Consider the following 22,779-nt stretch of genomic DNA (forward strand, 5'->3'; position numbering starts at 1 on the left):
GTCAAATATTGTCAATTCAATAAAATTTGGAATAATAAGCTGTAATTTTAGAACATACAAGCACGTTGTGTGCAATATAATTATTATAATTACAGATAATTTAAATGGGTTTGAGAAAATTCAATTCGAAATTGCAATGTTTTGTCTTAATTCGAAATAAACGGTTGCAAAATTTTATCTAAATATCCCAATCTCAATTTTGGTTGAGTTAGTCAATTATTACATATTTTGTGAAGTTTATGCAACTTGCCACTTACACCTAGTTGTCTGAAAATACAGTTTTTTCTTGAAAATATCATTTTCCCAAGCCGTCCGGAACAATTACATTTGAAAATTTTAGTTTCATTAAATACTTGGTATTTTATTCGCGTTCGATACTATTTTTAGAATAGGTATTTTTTCGAATATTTTACATCATGTGTATGTTTATGGGTGTGTGTAGATAAATTTGACGGCGAATTCAAAATGCATGAACACATCTTTTGTACCCGGAGCCGCATTCGGAGTGGAAATTGTTCTTCGGAATCCTCTATGAAAAATTAATGAGCATCTCGTTCCTTCGCATACGTGTATGAAAATACATATTAGTAGGTGTGCTCGTACTGGATTTTAATATTTATTGTAAATTTAGATTAAAAGTCTATACGGTTTTTTTCTGAAACAAATATAATGAAGCTTCTCATACAAAAAATCTAAATATATATATTGCCTGTGAAAAATAATGTCTGTTTTCCATTCAAGAAAAATTCTCTAAATAATCAACATCTTAACATAAAATACCACATAGAACTACTAATTATATACAGTTATTCTGAAAATATTGCAACTTTTTCTAGAGAACCCGATTCATCGTTTATAAAAATGTACATAAAGTTATTATGTGCTTCAAAAAATTGCGTAACTCTTTCTAGAGATTCAAAAGTAAAAGTAGTGTAAGTTATTATATAGTAATAGCAAAAAAATATAAAATGAAATTTTTTACGTAACTTTACGTTATAAAGGTTTTTAGATATTTTGACATACTTTAGAAAAAAAAATGGATGTATGTGTGTGTGGGTGTGTGTGTATGTATGTTCGGATACAATTTTTTGTCCAGGATTTTGGGCGCACAATCGGATCAACCGATTTGAATGATCCAAAAAACATTTTACCTATATTGGCAAAATGAAAAAGTTGAATTTTTTGGAAGGTAGGTACTGCGGTTTCAGAGGTACAAACGAAACACATCAGAGATATTTTATAGTGATTTATAAAATGAGTACTAATTAGTTACATTTTCATACTAAGATTTTTAATTTTACTCATATGGTTCAACTTCAAACCTATTTCAAAATTTTCAATTTTTTTTCAATTTCATAATTTATATAAAATTTTATACTTCAAATATTAATTTTGAATTTACAATAGAGTTTAAAAGTGTGTATACTTTATATGCTTTATTCTAATCGTGAGAAATATTTTATCAGATGGATTCATTTGGCATCTCTTGTTAATGTAAACATTCCTAAGTGTTTTGTGCGATAACATTGTTACTGTATATTATATGAACGGTAAAATATATAGCAATAATAATTATCTCTTTAAAAATATTTAAAACAATTGTTATTAATTATTATTGTTAATACTTATATTTGGAAGTATTTAAAACAATTGTTATTAATTGCAATTAATTATATTTATTATTGAACATTATTTATTGATTATTAATTTTTTTTTCTCAAATATTTAATTCTGGTACGGAAAGTTCCAGAAATTTGCCTTGAGGCACGATGCCAAACACCACTAGTTTATCATTATTATTTTATATATTTATTATATAGTACTAGCACTCTGTCTATTTCGACGTATGTAAGTTATGTTCTACAGGTCCAGTAGACCTACTACGTTCCCTACAGGCTTTTGTTTTGAAAAGAACAATATTATAAACAGAATCTAGAACGTGATCCAACTGTTTTCTAGTGCACATGAAAACAAAAAATCTTTTCATTCAAATAACATAAAACATATATTTTATAACAAATATATAACTTTATAAATAATACATGCTACATAAAATTATATTCAGTAGTAAAACAATACTCAGCAGTTCCTAATGCATTACAACACTACAGAAATTATATTAAATTTCAATTTATAAAATAAAAAAATATATTTTCTATAATAAACCAATAAAATTTAAACTTTAAGTTTATATCTCTTAGTTTATAACGCACATGTTTGGCAACTTTTACAAAAATGGTACAAACATTTATAAAGCAATATATATTTTTACAAATATCAAAGAATATTTTGTTATTACCCAAATTAGTAAGGCTTATAGTAGAATTTACCTGATCTATTGTTCCTTTGATTTGCTGAGTATTTATTCCACATTTCTAGATAAAAATTTTCCAAACAATTTCTAAGGTTAGAAAACTTTACTACATGGATAGTTAATTTCTTCCTTAAATTATTAACATAATTACTCATATATTTTCTATGGTAAGTGAGTATAGATAACTTCATAGCATCGATTAGACCTTATCTCACGAAAGTTTTCCTAAATTAGCTTTCACAATATATCATAGTGAATATGATATTGTAATTCCATTAGATATAAAAAATTTATGAAATTATTCCTATTTACTAATATCGATCTTTTTCTTTTACCTCACTAAGTCCACGATGTTAATCTAATATATGGATCTGTGAATCGGACGTGCCTTGAATTGTTTTCGATGTTGATCGTCGAGATATCTACGCGGAATAATATTCTGTGTCCTTTACACAGAAACAATGCCAATAAATTGTACAGACTTATTATGGAATTGTCCTTCCTTTTCGAAAAAGACTTTTTTTTGCCATCTTCATGAAAAATTCAGGTTGACAAATTAAGGAATGAATGGGAAAGTAGTAAAGGTAGTAAGGGATATATATATATATATATATATATATATATATATATATACTAGATGACCCGACAGACTTTGTTCTGTACCCATGTCTACAATTCAAAAGTTCCAATCTTTTTAATATACTATCCTATAATTTTTAATATCCTATTTTATTTCCTGCTTTTGTGATTCATTTATGATCTTAGTATAAGCAGTATAGAAAATTCTAAAAAAATAATATAGTATCTGCGATATAAAAACAATATCACACTTGAATTTACCACACAACATAATTGCTTCAATAAGCAGTTTCAATTAGTCTATAATTTTAATAAACTCGAACGATATATTAGTTGTTTTTTGGCAATTATAATTTCTAAAGTACGTTTTTCTTACTAATAATTTATTAAACATTATTGTTTATGTTCAAATCTTAGGAGAATTAATTTGTAAAATCTAGTTCATATGTCCGCTCTTCAGTCTAAGATCAATTTGCTAAATATTCCATATTCAATGCCAAATAAATTAATTTTTGACTAAAACATAATTTTATATAATTTTTTTGACAGGTAAAAATATTTTTTTGTATTGTTAAATAATTTAGTAAAATAAACCAAAATGCGACATTCATACGTTTAAAAAATTTATGCATATGTAATTTTGGACTTATTGCGTTATTAATTAAACTGAATTGTATCACTTCATATGCCAACATATACTGTTGACTGTATCTTATACTATTTTAATTTTTGGAACATCTCAGCTGTTTTTCGGCAATAGTAATGTAGATATTACATTTTCCTTGTATATTATATTCTAATATTATCTTGGCTCATGATATTAGCGAAATTCAAATTTCAAGTGAATTGACATTTTATGTAAATGACAGTTCAAATGTTTTCAATGTCAAACAATGATAAGTGTTCTTTTGTAATTTTTGTCATTTATTTCTACAATATTACTATAGTTTTATTGTTCATTAAATCTTATAAATTTACTTTGACAAACTCTAAAAAAAAATATCAAAATTCGAATTACCGTTTAGAAAAAGTATCAAATCATACACCCGTACAAATGAATTTATATGTATATAGAAATATGTATTTATATATATATATATATATATATATATATATATATATATAATTGACCAATTCTCAATTTCGTATAAATTAATCTTCCTACTATCAAATGGCAAAACATGATTTATAATGCTTAAATTCAGTATCCTACAACAGACTGTCCTTTCCTTGTTTTCAGTAGAATCCTTAGCTCATAAATTCATTTTCTGTACTAATTAATCATCAAATCTTTCCTACGTCTCAACTCAGCTTTAATTAAACATCCTAAAAGAAGATTTTAAACCGAAACCTGAAGCTTAATTTCTCATGTATTTTTAATGAGCAATGGAAATATTTGACAAGGTAAACTTTTGCAGAGGAAAATAATTATAAATGGTAAATTTATCTTACAGTAAATGGATATCAAGATAAATTTTGAATGTATAAAGCTGAAATAGTTCCTGTAGAATTACAAATTCCATCAAAAATATTTTTTTTTATTTTTTTGTTATGCGTTTCCAAAATTGTTTCCAGTTCCAAATATTGAAACTCTATATGACTTGAAACTTTTCTTTTGAGGAGTTAAAAAGTGTGATGTATCTAGGATAGGTATTTTTTCTTAAATACCCTAAGAGTATTTTACATTTACATTTTTTTTTAAATTTCAATGAATGAATATGATTAAAAACAATATGATCTATATGTAACAAATTATATCTCCTTTTTTTGGATAGAGAAAATGCAGATAATGTGACCTTTACATGTTTTAGGTCATCTTACTAATATTAAAGTTATTCCATACCAATTGTAGTTTAATTCCTAAATCCAGAATTGGCTTTTGCATAATGTATTTTGTATGCAGATCATAATATACTGCCATAATCCATAAATTACAAAGCTCGTTCTCCGATTTCGAACTTTCCTTGCAGTCATATTAACAAGATAAATGCTTTCTTGGCTGTCCAAGAGAGACACTGGTCATAAACAAAGAGCTGATATTTCCAAAAAAATGTGTAAAAACATAGAAATATTGCACAAAGTTGTATTTTTTGTATATTAATTATTAATCTGACTCATATTTTGAAATCATCTAATTCTAAATTCAAATAAACTCATTGAATTATTTTACAGAATCCCATAATAGCATATTTATGCACGTCAACCATCAAAATTGAATAATATTTTCACACAAATAAATCACTTTTATCAAATGCTAATATATCACTTATATTAAAATTCTGTTGTATGAATAGTAAATTAACTAGTTGGTTTGGTATTTAGCCTTGAGGCAAGTTACATGAACTTCCAGATATGTGTAAATAATTGACTTAATCGAAAAAAAAAGTGTAAATAATATACTTCATCAATTCTACTTTAAAAAACGATAATAATTTTAGCAAAGTTTAACGAATTTTTAAAATTAAACTACTTGTCGTAATGCCGTAATATTGCAGTAAGTTCTATAATACCAGGATGTATATCGCCAAAAAAAGTTCCATGAAAATCGGCTTAATTTTGTTTTTCAACAGTTCATTACAAGAAAACGGCTCGGTAGATTTTCACCTAAAACTAATCAGTATCATTCCCAACTAATATCTTTCGAACAGTTTTTGATTTTTTAAAATCGGTTCGGTAGGACGAGCTTAAATGTGGACGAAAATTTAACACTTTTTTTCAACAGTTAATTACAAAAAAACGGCTCGGTGGATTTTCACCTAAAATTAATCAGTACCATTCCCAACTAATATCTTTCGAACAGTTTTTGATTTTTTAAAATCGGTTCGGTAGGAGGAGCTTGAATGTGGACGAAAAGTTTAACACTTTATTTCAACAGTTAATTACAAGAAAACGTCTCGGTAGATTTTCACCTAAAATTAATCAGTACCATTCCCAACTAATATCTTTCGAACAGTTTTTGATTTTTTAAAATCGGTTCGGTAGGATGAGCTTAAATATGTACGAAAAGTTTAACACTTTTTTTCAAATTATAAAGAAACGGCTTGGCAGATCGTCGCACAAAACTGACAAACGATAGTCCTAACCGAAGACATCAAATGACTTTTAAATTTCTGAAATCGGTTAAGGCGTTTTTGAGAAAACGTCGATCAAAGATTTCATTTTGACAAATGTCAATAAAACGATACCAATTTTTGCAAACTTTGACGAATTTTTAAAGCTAATCGAGTTGTCGTAGGGCCGTAATATTTTAGTATGACCTAGAAAACTATGGAATCTACCGTCAAAAAAAAATCATAAAAATCATCGAATTTTTTTTTTTAAAAACTTTATTACAAGAAAACGGCCCGGCCGATCTGTACCAAAAACTAATCAGCACGATTCCCAACCAATATCTATCGAATGGTTTTTGAATTTTCAGAATCGATTCAGAATTGCGGGCTAAAACGTGGACGAAAACTTTTTCACTTTTCTGCAATTTACAAAGAAACGGCCCGGCCGATCGCCGCACAAAACTCAGAAACGATAGTCCTCATCGAAATACATCGAATGGCTTTTAAATTTTTGAAATCAGTCCAGCCGTTTTGGTGAAAACGTCGATTTACGGCAAAAAATCTGTTCACACACACACACACACACACATACTTTTTCCAAATTTGGTCTCATTCGATTCAGAATGGATTGAAACGTCGAGAAAACATAAAATTAGCGAATTTTTTGATGAAAACATAAACTTCTCCTTCGGGAAGTTAATTAAGTCTTAATTTTATATCACACCTAGAGAAAACACTATAAAACTGCTGCAGCATTTTTCATCCAGTAAAAATAGATATAAAACACGATCAGCTGTTTTTATTCACTGAAAATAGTGAATTGTGTCAGTTCTAAAATACTTGTAGCTTCAATAAAAAACTTTATTAAGAATCACCCCGATATTCGAATATCTGTGAAAAATAACTGAATAAATTATCCGAATCATTTTAGTCTGAAATTTTCTTCGAAAACGTCAATAAACGAAAAATGATGAATTGTGCATTCCAAGGGCTGGGTGCAGATGGTCTTGAAAAAATATCAAAAAAGTGTTTTTATTAAGATTTTTTTTTATTTGAGATATTGAAATTTGGATTGAAGTTGGATTTTCTGGAGTTCTAAGTTATTAATAATTAGAGTCTCAGAAAAAAATCCACTGAGAAAAATAAATTTCTTATATATTCCATGCGGAATTTTTTATTTGTTACATAATTATTACATAAAAATTGAGTTTACATAAAAAAAATCAAGAAATGATAAACAAACAAACGTAATCAAATCCGGTTTCCTAAATAATAAATCAAAGTAAATAAAAGCACAAAATCCACGTGCATATAATAAAGTGTTATTACAAAATAAATATACACCGATCAATCCATTTTCCAGCGATCATGTGTCAGAATAAACAGAAATATCAATAACACAGAAATCTTTGTCAAATATCATCAATCATCCTATAATATGTTTGATATGACATTGAATTGAAGTGCTATTAGAAGCTAAGTGTTAGGAAAATATATTATAATATATCGGTAATTATAGGAAATTTATAAATATTTTATTACAAGTGAATTTTTTGTTCAGAGCTTTTTATTTATATTAGAGTGATCCTTAATTTGGATATTTTCGATTTTTTGGCTCCCAGAGGATCAAATGCTTTCAAAATGATAAAAAAAAACTATCTTTAAAAGTTTTTGCCCTCAATATTAACTTTAAGTCAGTCCACACTTCGACCAAAGTTTTTTATGGAAATAACATGGGTAAAATTCAATTAGTTTTTAAGAATTTTATAACTTATAGATGAATCAAAATTCTGAGAATACCATTGCATTTGCTTATTTTGATCATAAACAAAAAATGCAACAAAATGTTGATATATTTTATAAAATGAGTATTTACTTAGGAAAAAAAACCAAGAAACTTTGGTTGGAGTGCGGACTACCCTAAAGTTAATATTAGGAGGTAAAACTTCCAGTTTTTTTATAAATTAATTAATTAAGTTAATATCAAGAGCCTAAAATCTTGGGACAATTGTGTCAGATATACGATTTCGTATCCAAACTTTGAATGAAAAAAATTATAAAAATTAACGACAATAACCAAAAAAATGGTCATGATTTCACCAAAGTTCTAGGTTGCACTTAAAAGCTCATAACGTTCAAATATTAACGTAAAGTATTTTTTTCTTTTTTTTTCATGACTTGACGTTGAGTTCTGGGACACCATATATATATATACTAGATGACCCGTCAGACTTTGTCCTGTACCCACGCCTACGATTTAAGTTCAAAATTTATCAATATTCTATCCTATACTTTTTAATATTTTATTTAATTCAGAAAGAATAAATATAGTATTTACGGTAAAAGAACAATACCACCTTTATTATTTACAACCAATATAATTACTTCAATAATTTATATAATATATAATAGTCTATATTTTTTATAATTTCGTACGATATATTAATTGCTTTTTGCCAATTACAATTTCTAAATTACATATTCTTTAATAATAATTAAATAAACATTATGACCTTAGTTAAAATCTTAGGTGAATTAATTTGTAAAATCTAGTTTATATTTACTGGTACTGTTCAATCTAAGATCATGATGCAACAAATGAATTTTTGACACATGAAACAAAATTCTAAATCATTTTTTCAATAAGTATAAATATTTATTTATATTTAAATATCTTAATAGAGTAAATCAAAATACAACAAGCATAAGTTTAAAAAATAATGTATATGCAATATTGGACGTATTGTATTGATTATTAAACTAAATTATAGAATCATTTGCTAAACATGTATTATATATTATACTGTTTTAATTTCTGGCACATCTCAGCTAGTTTTCGGCAATAATATTGTAGATATTACATTTTTCTTATTCATAATTATGAACATGGATATTTTATACTAATATTGTCTAGGATCGCTTAAACTTAATTCAAATTTCAAGTGAATCGACATTTTTGGCAGATGAGAGTTCTCATGTATCAAAATGTTTTAAATGCCAAACAATGATATGTTGTTTTTTGAATTTATTTCAACAATATTACTACATTTTTATAATCACATACATTCTAAAAAAATCACTTAACAAACTTCAGAAAGATTTATCAAAATCTGAGTCATCGTTTAGGAGGAGTGTATTTACTATACTTATATATATATATATATATATATATATATATATATATATTTGAATAGTCTTGAATTTGATGTTGATATATATGTTTAATTTGAGTTTAATATTCGGGCGTAACATCAATAAATATAGTATGAGTTTTTTTAAAAAAATTATTTATTTAAAATCCATACGTTTCGGCTAGCATCTTAGCTATCATTCAGTGGTAATCAAGTTAAAATTTTGTATCCTAATATAGCATATGAAACCATTATTAATCCATGGTATGAGTATGTGCATATTGATAAGATATGTACTTTTTAACACAAACATCACAAATGGTAAAACACACTAATAATCATGATAACTTGACAAGTTGTCGAAACTAGTATTTACTCTTCGGAGTTTAGGATAGAAAATTTTCTATCCTAATTATTCTTTCTATCATGATTATTAGTGTGTTTTACCATTTGTGATGTTTGTGTTAAAAAATACATATCTTATCAATATGCACATACTCATACCATGGATTAATAATGGTTTCATATGCTATATTAGGATACAAAATTTTAACTTGATTACTACTGAATGATGGCTAAGATGCTAGCCGAAACGTATGGATTTTAAATAAATAAATTTTTTAAAAAAACTCATACTATTTTTATTGATGTTACGCCCGAATATTAAACTCAAATTAAATATATATATATATAAATATATATATTCAAGGTTAAACCAAATACTTTCTCTAAATATTTCACCCACACAAAATCATAATATCAATAAATCCAAATCTGCCCTTTCAACTTTTACTCCAGATAGAATCATCTACATCAGACTCATTAACAACTCGTACCTTTGGTACAAAATTAAAGAGGGTAGTAACATGTTTACATCAAAACACGCGGAAAGATCCAGAGATCTTTAGATCTCAAGTTCAAATGACAAGTTGTTCCTTCTTGATAGGCCAGATTAAATTTGATTTACTTGGTAATTAGATACGTACACTGGCAGACGAGAGTCTTTTGCCTATACAGCAAACTGCTCCAGATTGATGAAGATGTTCATTTTCAGGCGAAGGGTTGAGTTAGGTACGAGAAATTATGGATTTAGATCGAGAGTTGGTTATCTGATAAAGGATATTTAGGAAATCCAAATGTATAAATAATTTGATGAATGCTGCTTTGTCAAATTTTACCAATTTACATGTCTAGAAAATTATCCCTTCAAAATCATAACTAATCTTTACTACATTTTTGTGGCTCCTATAAAAATTGGTAATGATTTTAGTAAATGATTAAATTAAAAACGTTATCAACAATATTGTGAAATGTGGAAATAATTTTTTTTAGAACTTTTATATTGGAAGCAGAATGCTAAATTTTTTTCCTAACAATTCCTAAAAAAATAATTGTGTTTTTACAGTTTTTTTTTGTTGTTTGTGAGAGCAAAATGGATAATATTTTAATAAGGTACTAAAATAATTTAATTATGAAGAAAACGATAAATTTTTGAATAAATATATCATAATAAATGTTTTATACTAAGCAAATCTATTACAATAACTTTGTTTTTAAAATTTGCGAAATATTCAAAAAGACCCATTATAGGAACACACTAAGAAAATACAAAGTTTCTTAAAATTTAACATAATTTGGTTAGTTTTTTAGAATTTCAACAAAGATGCGAAATATAGATTTTTATATAATTTTTTTTTAAAAAAGACAAAAAATGTTTCAAAAAAGTACTATTGCAGATTATTAAAATAATGCTAAATTTTTCAATAATGGCCTAAACTATTGGTGCATGGCACCGTGCCTTCTAATCATTATAATTGCCAAAAAGGAAATTAAGGCAAATTGCTAGAACTTTCTATACCATAATTTAAGTTTTTTGAACAATTTACATTTTTTTGAAAATTTTGTAAAAATTTTGTTGTTGAGAATTTTGAAAATTTTGGAAATGTTGCACTTTGTTAGAAATGCAGATTTTTTTACATTGTGAAGAAAATGCAATATTTTTATATTAAGATGCCTAAAAATCTAAATTTTCACTATGAAAGAATATAACTTTCTTAATGTTTTATACTATACGTGCTATATTTTAATATGAAATATAAATTATCACACAGAAGATATAACGATACTTTTATATTAAAAAGTAAATGCAAACAATTCAAATACCAATAAATTCTAAAAAATGATTAAAATTTACTCAACGTTTACAAGTTATATTTATTGTATAGTATAGTTTTTATTTTTATCAAATTTTATTTAAAAAATAACTTTTAAAAGCAAAATAAAAAATAATTTACTGATAGAAAATTTATTACAAAAAGTACAAGTAAAAAAGTACAAGAAAATATAATTATAATATCAACACTTTTCTAAGTTTCTGAAAAAAAATTATTTGAAATTTGTAATAATGTTACTTGATGTTTTTTGAAATTTGTAACAAAAATTACAAACACTAATAAAAAACCTAACCTTATATATATATATATATATATATATAACTTAACTAAACCCAAGTTATTCTAAAATACTATTTTTCCGATTACTATTGTTTCTTCTTATGAGAAGTTTATGAAAAGTGATTAAATTACCATAAATATTGCAAGATGAAATTTAGTAAGCATAAACAAGAGTTAAGTTTAAGAAAGATTCTGATATCATTTTAGTTATTTGTCAAGTTAAATATGTTAGAAAATATTTTATAATTTTATTGCTTTTTTAGAGTTTCATCAAAAATGTAAAATATAGAATTTGATAAAAAAAATTAAGAAAAGACAAAAAATGTTCTGAACTAAATCTTATATATGAAAATGTATCGCAAAATGTGTTGGTAAGCGCATAACTCAACAACGCCTGGACCAATTTGGCCAATTCTTTTTTTAAAATGTTCGTTGAAGTCCAATGATGGTTTTTACGGCGAGAAAAAACCAAATAATTGCCGGAAAAATCCTAAAAACAGCCCTTTTCTTTTTCTCATACTCATAATTTGAGCTTTATTGCTATTATATATAGTTCATATTAAAATACAAGCACTCACTGTATACTCCTTCTAAACGATTATGCAAATTTTTTTTCTGAAGTTTGTTAAGTAAATTTTTTAGGGTGTGTATGATTATAAAGTACTGGAATGTATGTGCATTATTGTAGAATTAAATGGAAAAAACGACATGTCATTGTTTGCATTGAAAACAAATAAAAACTATCATCTACAAAAATTTCAATTTACTTATGAACCTAGACAATATTAGAATATGTATAATAAATTTATGATTATGAATCATAATCATCAGCCGAAATGCGCCAAAAATTAAAATAATATAAAATACACTATATGTATGGCAGATTGAATGATACACATATATAAAATATGACAAATATGACAAATTAATTAACTTAACATATGAAATTAAGCATTAATCAGGGCCAGTCCTACCTTTAATGCGATGCATGCGAAAAATACGAGCGCACGCCTTAGGGGGCGCGAACACAAGATTCGGATATTACATTTTCTATATAGTTTTTTTTTCAATATATAATTTGTTTGCATTTTTTTCTAATCTTTCCACAATATTTTTAAAATTCACAACTTTATAACAACAAATGAGAAAGTGAAGATGAATACATACAATTCGGGTCTGACGATATCGATTATGAAAAGTTTAAGATGCAATTTTGGATATTTTAAATAATAAAAAAATAAATTAATTCAACCCAAAATGAAGTACCAGTGTTATGTTATGGTTATGGTTATGTTATACCGTTCAAAAGACTTCAATTTTCAATATCGTGTGGAAATTGAGACTCATCATTTTATTTAAAGCAGTTCTACATTTAAAATTCACTCATATTATAAATGTATATGCATTTTGGCATGAAGAGTAATTTAAAAAAGAAATTTTTATGTAAACGGTAAATATCAGTATATTATATTAAAAAATTGTAGACATGGATACAGGACAACGTCTGTAGGGTCATCTAGTTTATAATAAATATATTTAATTTCTTTATGTTATATTTACTAATTTCAACAAATTGCTATTGTTTAGATACTGTTTACCATAGTAAAACTTATTGACATAAAGCTCTTCAAGAAAAAATGTAAAAAATTATTTTAATGCTTCATTGCGATAAAAAAATTATAGTGGCTAGATTAAATTTAATTTAATTAGCCGATTAATTAAAATTGGCTTAAATTTATTATTCAACAGTACATTACAAAAAAACGGCTCGGTAGATTTTCACCTAAAACTAATCAGTATCATTCCCAATTAATACTTTCGAACGGTTTTTGATTTCTTAAAATCGATTCGGTAGTATGAACTTAAATGTTGACAAAAAGTTTAACACTTTTTTTCCAAATTACAAAAAAATGGCTCGGCTGATCGTCTCACAAAACTAACACACATTAGTTTTTATTTTCATATATTCAAAAAAAATTAATTAATAATGTAAATTATAATTTTCTTCGCCAGCTCTCTGTCTATGAATAATCAACGTTCAGATTTTCCATCATATCTCACAGTAGTGATTTGAATGTAAATATTGACATACTAATTAGGACAACTTTGTGAACGCGTTCGGCAAAATCTTTAGAATTTCCTCGAATATTAGATGAAGCCGATGATATGGCAGATTTATTATGGCATTCATGAGATGCTCCAAATAATATATAGGCCTTTATAATTATTTGTCAGATAAATGAGATGATCAGATTTGTAATCAAATTTAATTTGTATGAAATGCTGTAAATATATTTTCGGGATATTAAATCAGATAAAATTCCGGACTGGGTAAATATTATATAAGTTTAAATTACGAAACAAATGGTTACTAGTTGAAAGACGCATTTTGCCTTAAGGCAAGTTGCATGAACTTCCCTTCATGTGTAATAATTGACTTAATCAACCGAAATTTGGTTAAGATAAAATTTTCAACTGTTTCTTACCACTTACACACAGTTATTCATGATTTTCAACAAAATACGTATATGACAAATCATTCTAAAATGAACCCATTTTTACTAAATTTTATTCTACTTCCCGAAGGAGAAGTTTGTTTTCATAAAAAATCCGATTTGCTAATTTTGTTTTCTCGACGTTTCAAGCCATTCTGAATCGAATGAGACAAAATTTGAAAAAAAGTATGTGTGTGTGTGTATGTGAACAGATTTTTTGCCGTAAATCGACGTTTTCTCAAAAACGGCTCGACCGATTTTAAAAATTTAAAAGCCATTCGATATATCTCGATGAGGACTATTGTGTGTCAGTTTTGTGCGACGATCGACCAAGTCGTTTCTTCATAACTAACAGAAAAGTGAAAAAATTTCGTCCGCGTTTTAGCCCGTAATTCTGAATCGATTTTGAAAATTCAAAAATTGTTCGAAAGATTTAGGAATCGTGCTGATTAGTTTTGGTAGAGATCGGTCGGGCCGTTAGCTTGTAATAAAGTGTTAACTAGCTGTAAGTGGAATTCTGTCTTAATCAATTAAGGCATCATGCCTTAAGGCAAATTGCTGGAACTTCCCGTACCAAAAATTATTATTTTTTTAAAAACGATTAACATTTTTGAAAAAAAAAATACTTTGAAAAAATAAGATTTTTGAAAAACTATAAATTGGACAAAAAATTACTTTTTTTTTAAAAAACAATTTAAAAAAAAAAAAAAAAAAAAAATTTTTTTTTTGAAAAAAAATTTTTTTTCTTTATTTTGACATATTGTGGAAGATCTGAACTTTTTTTTCAAAGCAATCGTACTGCTCTAACTGCATAGGGATAAAATATAAAGGGCGTAAGCGCCGCGTCGCTGTCTAACGCATAAGCATTGGTACGGAACCCATAGGAATGTTAACAAAATTTTTGACCGCCAAATGGCTCATTTTTTTACTTTTTCCTCCATATCTCCAAAACCACTAGATCTACGTTCATGAAGGTTTTATCGATTCTTCATCTTGTCAATACAAGTAAAATGTTATTCAAATCGGACGCTCCGTTCTCTTAAAAACTGAGTTACCGTTTTCGGCACTTTTTGCCCCGTATCTTCGGAACGGCTAGACCTGCCTTTGCCAAAAACTAATCAGCACGTCTCCTTATCAATACGAATCGAATGTTTTTTGAATTATTCAAATCGGTTGATCCGTGTTCCCGAAATCGTCGACAAAAATTTGTATCCGCACATACATACACACACGTACATACATACACACACGTACATACATACACACACGTACATACATACACACACGTACATACATACACACACACATACATCCATTTTTTCTAAGGTATGCCAAAATGTTCAGAAACCTTTGAAACGTAAAGATATATAAAAAATTTCATTTTCGATTTTTTTGCGATTATCATAACTTGCCCTACGGGAAGTTAAAAACTCGATCATTATATTTTTCTTTTTTTTAACTTAGCCATATGTTACATACGTATTGCAAACAGGTTAAATTGAATTTGAATGAAAGTGAAATTGAATGAAATATCATACTTATCAGCTGAAGAAGCAAAGACACGAGCGCATTAGAGATAAGAGAATGACGAAAGCGGGAGTGGGCTCCTGATACATGAAACGTTTTTAAAATCCGCGAAGTCCGAGGGTCCGAATTGGAAATTAATTGTAGGAAATATAGCGAAATATAACGCCATATAATAATCATTTTAATACTCATATGCTTTCCTGGTTAAAACCGCCGGAAACTCAAAAATGAAGCTGATCAAATACACTAAAAAATTTTTGATAAAAAAGTCTTATCATCTCGGATTTCGATAAAACTCATAGTGTTTATGCACAATATTGTTAGTAAAATTCTGAGAAAATTTTATAACACTTGGTCTATTAGTTAAAATCTCTATAAAATATCTGATAATTTGATGTGCATATGTCTAATGATCATTTTTGACCGTCAAATGGCTCATTTTTTTACATTTTCCTCCATATCTCCGAAACCGCTAGACCTACCTTTATGAAAATTTTATCGATTCTTCATCTTGTCAATATAAGTAAAATGTTTTTTGAATTATTGAAATATTATGAAATCGAACGCTCCGTTCTCTTAAAAACTGAGTTACCGTTTTCGGCACTTTTTGCCCAGTATCTTCAAAACGGCTAGACCTGCCTTCGCCAAAAACTAATCAGCACGTCTCCTTATCAATACGAATCGAATGTTTTTTGAATTATTCAAATCGGTTGATACGTGTTCCCGAAATCGTCGACGGAAATTTGTATCCGCACATACATACACACACGTACATACATACACACACACACGCACACACACATACATCCATTTTTTCTAAGGTATGCCAAAATGTTCAGAAACGTCTGAAACGTAAAGATATATAAAAATTTTCATTTTTGATTTTTTGCGATTACTATAACTTGCCCTACGGGAAGTTAAAAAAAATTTTTTCGACGATTTTTATTATTATTTTTTTGACGGTAGATACCATAGTTATTAGATTATATTAAAATATTACGGTCTTGCAATAACTCGTTTAACTGTGAAAATTTGTCAATGTTTGCAAGAATTAGTATCGTTTTTTTTTGCATTTGTCAAAATTAGACATTTGATCGACATTTTCTTAAAAACACCTGAACCGATTTCAAAAATTTAAAAGCCATTTGATGTATCTCAATAAGGACTATCGTGTGGCAGTTTGGTGCGACGACCTGCCAAATCGTTTCTTTGTAATTTGAAAAAAAGTGTCAAACTTTTTGTCTACATTTAAGCTCATACTATCGAATCGATTCTAACAAATTAAAAACTGTTCGAAAGATATTAGTTGGGAATGATACTGATTAGTTTTAGGTGAAAATCTACCGAGCCGTTTTCTTGTAATTAACTGTTGAAAAAAAAAATTAAGCCGATTTTTATGGAACTTTTCATTGCGATATGTATCATGGGTCTTATAGAAATTACTTAAATATTACGGCCTTAAGACAAGTAGTTTAATTTAAAAAATGCATCAAAGTTTGAGAAAATGATTAGTTTTGTTAACGTTTGTTTAAATTAAAATTAGATGATTTACTTCGTATAACGTTCTACGAAAACTGGCTCAATTATAAAAATTATTGATTTGTGAAAATTTGCTTTTAGAAAATATTCCGAGTTAACGTGTTCGTTCGTTTTCAATTATGTGTAATAAATTTACTCGGAATACTTTTGATCACTCATAAATTAATTATTTTTTAATTGATTAAGTCGATTATTTATATATATATATATATATATATATATATATATATATATATCGGGAAGTTCATGTAAATTGCCTCAAGGCTAAATACCAATACCAACGAGTTTATGATTTTCAACAAAAGACCTATAAGGCAAATCATTCTAAAATTAACCCGCTTTTTACTAAAAATTATTATTTAAATTTTAATAACATTTATTCCCTAATTAACTCAAAACTGTTCTTATTGTGGCAGGTGGCTTTGACGCGTTTCCCTCCCGGCGTCACCCGGAGTCCTTGCCGCTCCGGAGCCGGATTTTTGCTTTTCTTGGCAATCTCGGAGAGACAAAGGGTAAGTGCTGTTTAAATGATCTCCGGGTATCTTTTGTAGAAATCTCGAATGAACAGAGAAACGTTGACACCATTTCAGCAGATAAAATATAACGCCCATGATTCACAAAGCAAAGATTGTATTTTCACACTTGAATGAATTCTAGTTAATTGTAACTGTTTATCTTGGATGGAGGATGGAGGCATTTAGGAATTGAATAATGGGATGAGATTTATATAAATTTGTAAAATGAGTAATGTTATATTATTAAGTATTAGATTAGTATTTAGTCAGGACCAGAACAACATAAGATTCTTCTTAATGTAATTATTAACTTTCTGAAGGAGAAGTATATATTTTCATAAAAAAATACAATTCCTCAATTGTATGTTTTCTCGACGTTTCAAGCCATTCTGAATCGAATGAGACAAAATTTGGAATAAGTATGTGTCTGTGTGTGTGAACAGATTTTTGACCTAAAATCGATGTTTGCTCAAAATTGCCTGTACTGATTTCAAATATTCAAATTATATATATATATATATATATATATTTATATATATTTCAATGGAAAATAAATATTTTTCATTTAATTGAAAGCAATGCAACGAAAAAGAAACTTTATGCGGTTGTACAAAGCAATGGAACGCAGTTTTGTACAATATTTATGTTATTGACAGCTTTTAAATGTTATATTTTCCATCAGAATATAAATGGATGCTATGAATTTTTATTAACAATAATAAATGGAATTTGTTGAAGTAAACTATTTGTATCCAAATGGAATTGTCAGAAAGTCAGACCGATCAGAATTATTTCAAACATCCCACATTTGGAATGAACTAAATTGATATAATAATTTTACCAAATAATTAATAATAAAATTATTATTTACCAAATAATTAATAATAAAATTAATAATTATAAAGATATAAACACAAATGTAATATATACATATGAATAAAATTAGATTGGAGTCTATTTGTAATACTGGAATAGCGTTTTGTTTTTAAACATACATGTGAATACAAATTAAATTGTGTATACACATCGTTTAAAATTTAAAATTGATATCTTTTAACACTTTCGACTGTATGTCTCTTTTTATTGGCCTTTCGGTCGTTCTATTGTATAAACAAGTGTCAAAATGTTACTTCGACTCATTAATAAAATTGACTATTTGTTCCAAAAGACTTCATATTGTATCAAAACAATAATAGTCACAACTTCTTATTAATGTTATATTAAGATAGTTTTTAAATATAATTTTGTTAAATTATTATCAAAATAAATGTTTAATGTTCGGTTATGCATATATAATTGTACCAGTATTATATCTTTTTCTTCTAGGTATTTTTTTAACTTCTCGTATTGTAAGTTATTGTAACCGTCCCAAAATCGAAAATTCAGAAATGTTTGCATATCTTGACGTTTTGAAGGTTTCTGAATATTTTGGCATACCTTAGGAAAAATAGATGTGTGTGTATGTGTATGTATGTATAGATACAATTTTTACATATATAAACGTGATCGTAAAATTTATAAGCTCTTATGCTTTTATTTTAATAATTTAATATATAAAATTAATTACTGTTATTATAAATTAAATACGTAACTTTAACTATAATAATATACAGGATACATAGGATAAATTGTAAAATTTCAAGTGATTTTGCATTTTTTAATGATGTTTTTTTAAACAAAAACATTTTAAATGCAAATATTAGGAGTAGCCTTTTACTTCGTATTTCGATAATTTTTTTAAAAATATATGTAAAAAGCTAAGTTTACTCTATATAATCACAAAATTTAAATTTAATATATCAAAATTGAAAAGGCTTACTACTGGGTGACCTTTTAGATCTAATGTTTAATATTTCATATATCGTCAAAATTACTGAACGTCTTAGATTGTAATTCAATAAAGAGAATAAAAAAAAAATATGTAAGAAGCAACTTATTCCTTGTTGTATATTTTAAATATTATGGTAGAACCTCCACTTATGAGCAAATAGTGGGTACATCCTGCTAACAAATTTATCATATTCCAAGTTACAAGAATCTAAATAATTGTAAACTTCATGCAATTTCTTCATATAAATTTAAAATATTTTGACGTGGTCTCCCCCAAGGAGCAAATATTGGTTTTGTCCATCCACTTCAAACGTTCCTTCAAATATGTTACACAAGTCTGCATAATTGTTAAATTCATACTATTTTTCAAGGTCAATGTATATGTCCTCTCCTTATCATAATAATAGACCTTCCCACCTGGTTTTAATTCGTCCAATAGAATTCGTTCTAATATTTTGGCAAGTAAGGTCTATGCTGCAAGTGCACATTGTTGCACAATCGACTTGTCAATCGACTCGTATAGAAAAAATTGTATATTAAATATTACAATGTGGAAAAAATATTGAGAAAATAAATAAAACAGTTTAAATGAAATAGAATATGGTTCTAAATTCAATTTTGTAATAAAATTATTGCAAATTATGAACCTAATATGTGCATTTTTATAAATGAAGATATTTTGAATGTAAATAGGTTTTTATGAATGGTTTCATTAGTCACACATCAATGGGCATTTAGTATAGCATTAAGTGTTTTCTTGACCTTTCTATATACATATAATATATTTGATAAAATGTTTTTTTCTAACTATTTTATTTATTTTCAGCAAAAATCCAATTCTGAGAACAGAGGTCCTTGAATACATTTCAAAAATGGAGTAAAGAACTCACTAGAACAAAGGGTCAACTTCACAAGTCGTGAAGAAAAAAACACAATCATAGGATATAGATGTTATGATCCAGAACAAGTGAATTAAAGCCATTGAAAAAATACAAGGACATCGTTTTAAGGTCTAAAAGGTGCCACATTTTGCAAATATGTTTCGCCTGGAAAACCACAAATTTCATAACTGAGATACTAATTTTACTTGATGTTGGAAATACAAGTCAGAATACTGGATTTAAATGGAAATTTGCGTTGAAGAAGACCTTTTAGTTGACACTAAATTTTTATTCATCCATCTTCATCCAGTCAAAAGATATAAGACTTTGACAGACCAACCATTGAACTGGAGAAGCAGAAGAAAAAACAAATAGCTGTGTGTTTTTTTTTTTATTCATTGGTGACATTTTGTTGATCAGAAAAACATTTTTATAAAAATCCATTCAAGTTTTATTAGTGATGAACGTATTTTCAAAAAGGCAAACATTCGCTTGTGGTCAAATAGTCTGCCTGGTGTCGTCTCGTAGTGATTGTTTTTCTCGATTTTTGAGCTATTTTTTAATCCGAGTTTGCTTATCGTTTTTTAGTGTTTGTATAGTGTTTTATAAAGGCCTTTATAGTGTTCTAGTGCAGTGATAGTGTCTCATTTCCGGTTTCCTGTTGCCTGATTCCTGGTTTGTGGTTCCTGGTCAGCTCTCTTCTGGAAATCACGAGGTAATACACACATTTTTTAGCACAAATCGATATTTCATAATATATTGAAAAATTGCTTAACTTTTTTTTCTATTTTTCAGACAACAAATTGGTAATCGGGATGTTCCAGAAGAATCGGTGATTTTGAACAAAGGTCAGTGCGTTTTTATTCCTAGGCATGATTTTAAGGGTACGGTCACACGTCTAGTTGTGCGTTCACAAAAAAACCATAAGTTAGATTAGAGTTAGAAAGTCGGCAAATAGTTATATGATTAATAGTTTTAGGGTAGGAATAATTGTGACCGTACCTCTTACTAATGCACAATTTTTTTCAGCCTAATTAAAGACTTTTTAAAATAGAAGTGAGTGTAGTATATAATAAAATTCGCGTAAAGTAATTAATGATTAAAACAAGAGTGCTAAATAAATCAATTTTTGTATAATTTCGCGTAAAACAAAGTGTGTGTGAGTGGACGATTTGACTCTGTGCAATTTTGCGAAGAAATGCTGACATTCATGCAGCCTGAGGTAAGATCATGTACAAGATTTTAAATAAGTGTATGTGTACAAGATTACAATAAGTGATTTTTTTTCTCTAAGAAGTTATACGCATGATAATAATCGGCAAACATATTAAACTATGTTCTCAATACATCACGGAACAAATTAAACTAATAAAACGAATAACCATCAAACTGAAACCACAGATGCAAGTAAAATGAAACCGTCTATTCTATTGAATAGTAATTATCAAATTCCATCGACAAGCAATGAGCCTATGATCATGGATATATAGATTCTCAAACTGCGTCTACTTCTTGGAATTCTGCTCCTTGGCAAGTTGTTACTAGCCCGAAAAAAAACGACCAAAGCGCCAAAATGACGAACCGATTAAATTAAATAACAGATTTGAAGTATTAACAAATGAGGAACCGAAGGCTCAGCCAGAATGTCCTACACCAATCAAAAAAATTATTCCGCCTCCTATTATTATATACGGAGTTACAGATTATAAAGGTATGACTAGTACTATCGATAATTTCCTTAGGCAATAAAAATTATACAACAAAAACTTTATCAAACAATAACATAAATGTAATGTTTCAATATTGAAGACTACAGAAGCTAGTAAAATTCCTACCTAGTACGAAAGCAGTTTTCCATACATACCAGGTCAGTACTGAAAGGGCATATAGAGTTGTGTTGAAGTATATCCACCATTCAACAGATGTTCTGAATTGAAAAATGAAATTGAACCAAGGGCATAAGGTCAGGAACATTAACAAATATTACGCTATAGGCAAAAGACCCCTCTTAATATGTTTTACATTGATCTTGAACCAAATAAAAACAATTCAGAAATCTTTAAGATAAATAGATACTTAACCAAATTATACATTTTGAGACTCCGTTTAAACCATCAGTGATATCACAGTGCACAAAATGCCAATGTACGGTCATACAAACGTATTGCAATCGTCCATTTATTTGTGTAAAATGTGGACTGCCACATGACAGTAAACGATGTACGAAATCAAAAGAATCCCCAGCTTTTTGTGTGAACTGTGAAGAAGCTCACACAGCAAACTACAAAGGTTGTTCTGCCTATAAGAATTTATTACAAACTAAATCTAAAAATGATTTCAACAACAAAAACGGGTCAAAACAATCACACAATTCTCCTATAACATCAAAACTGCTGCCCACTCCTCAACGATTTGGTAGACTAACAAACAAGGAGCACATGTCATACTCTCAAGCCATCAAATCC

This window comes from Ctenocephalides felis, unplaced genomic scaffold (assembly GCF_003426905.1).
Source record: "Ctenocephalides felis isolate EL2017-DRISC unplaced genomic scaffold, ASM342690v1 CF-g0.4_SCAFFOLD_03572, whole genome shotgun sequence".
Lineage (NCBI taxonomy): Eukaryota > Metazoa > Arthropoda > Insecta > Siphonaptera > Pulicidae > Ctenocephalides > Ctenocephalides felis.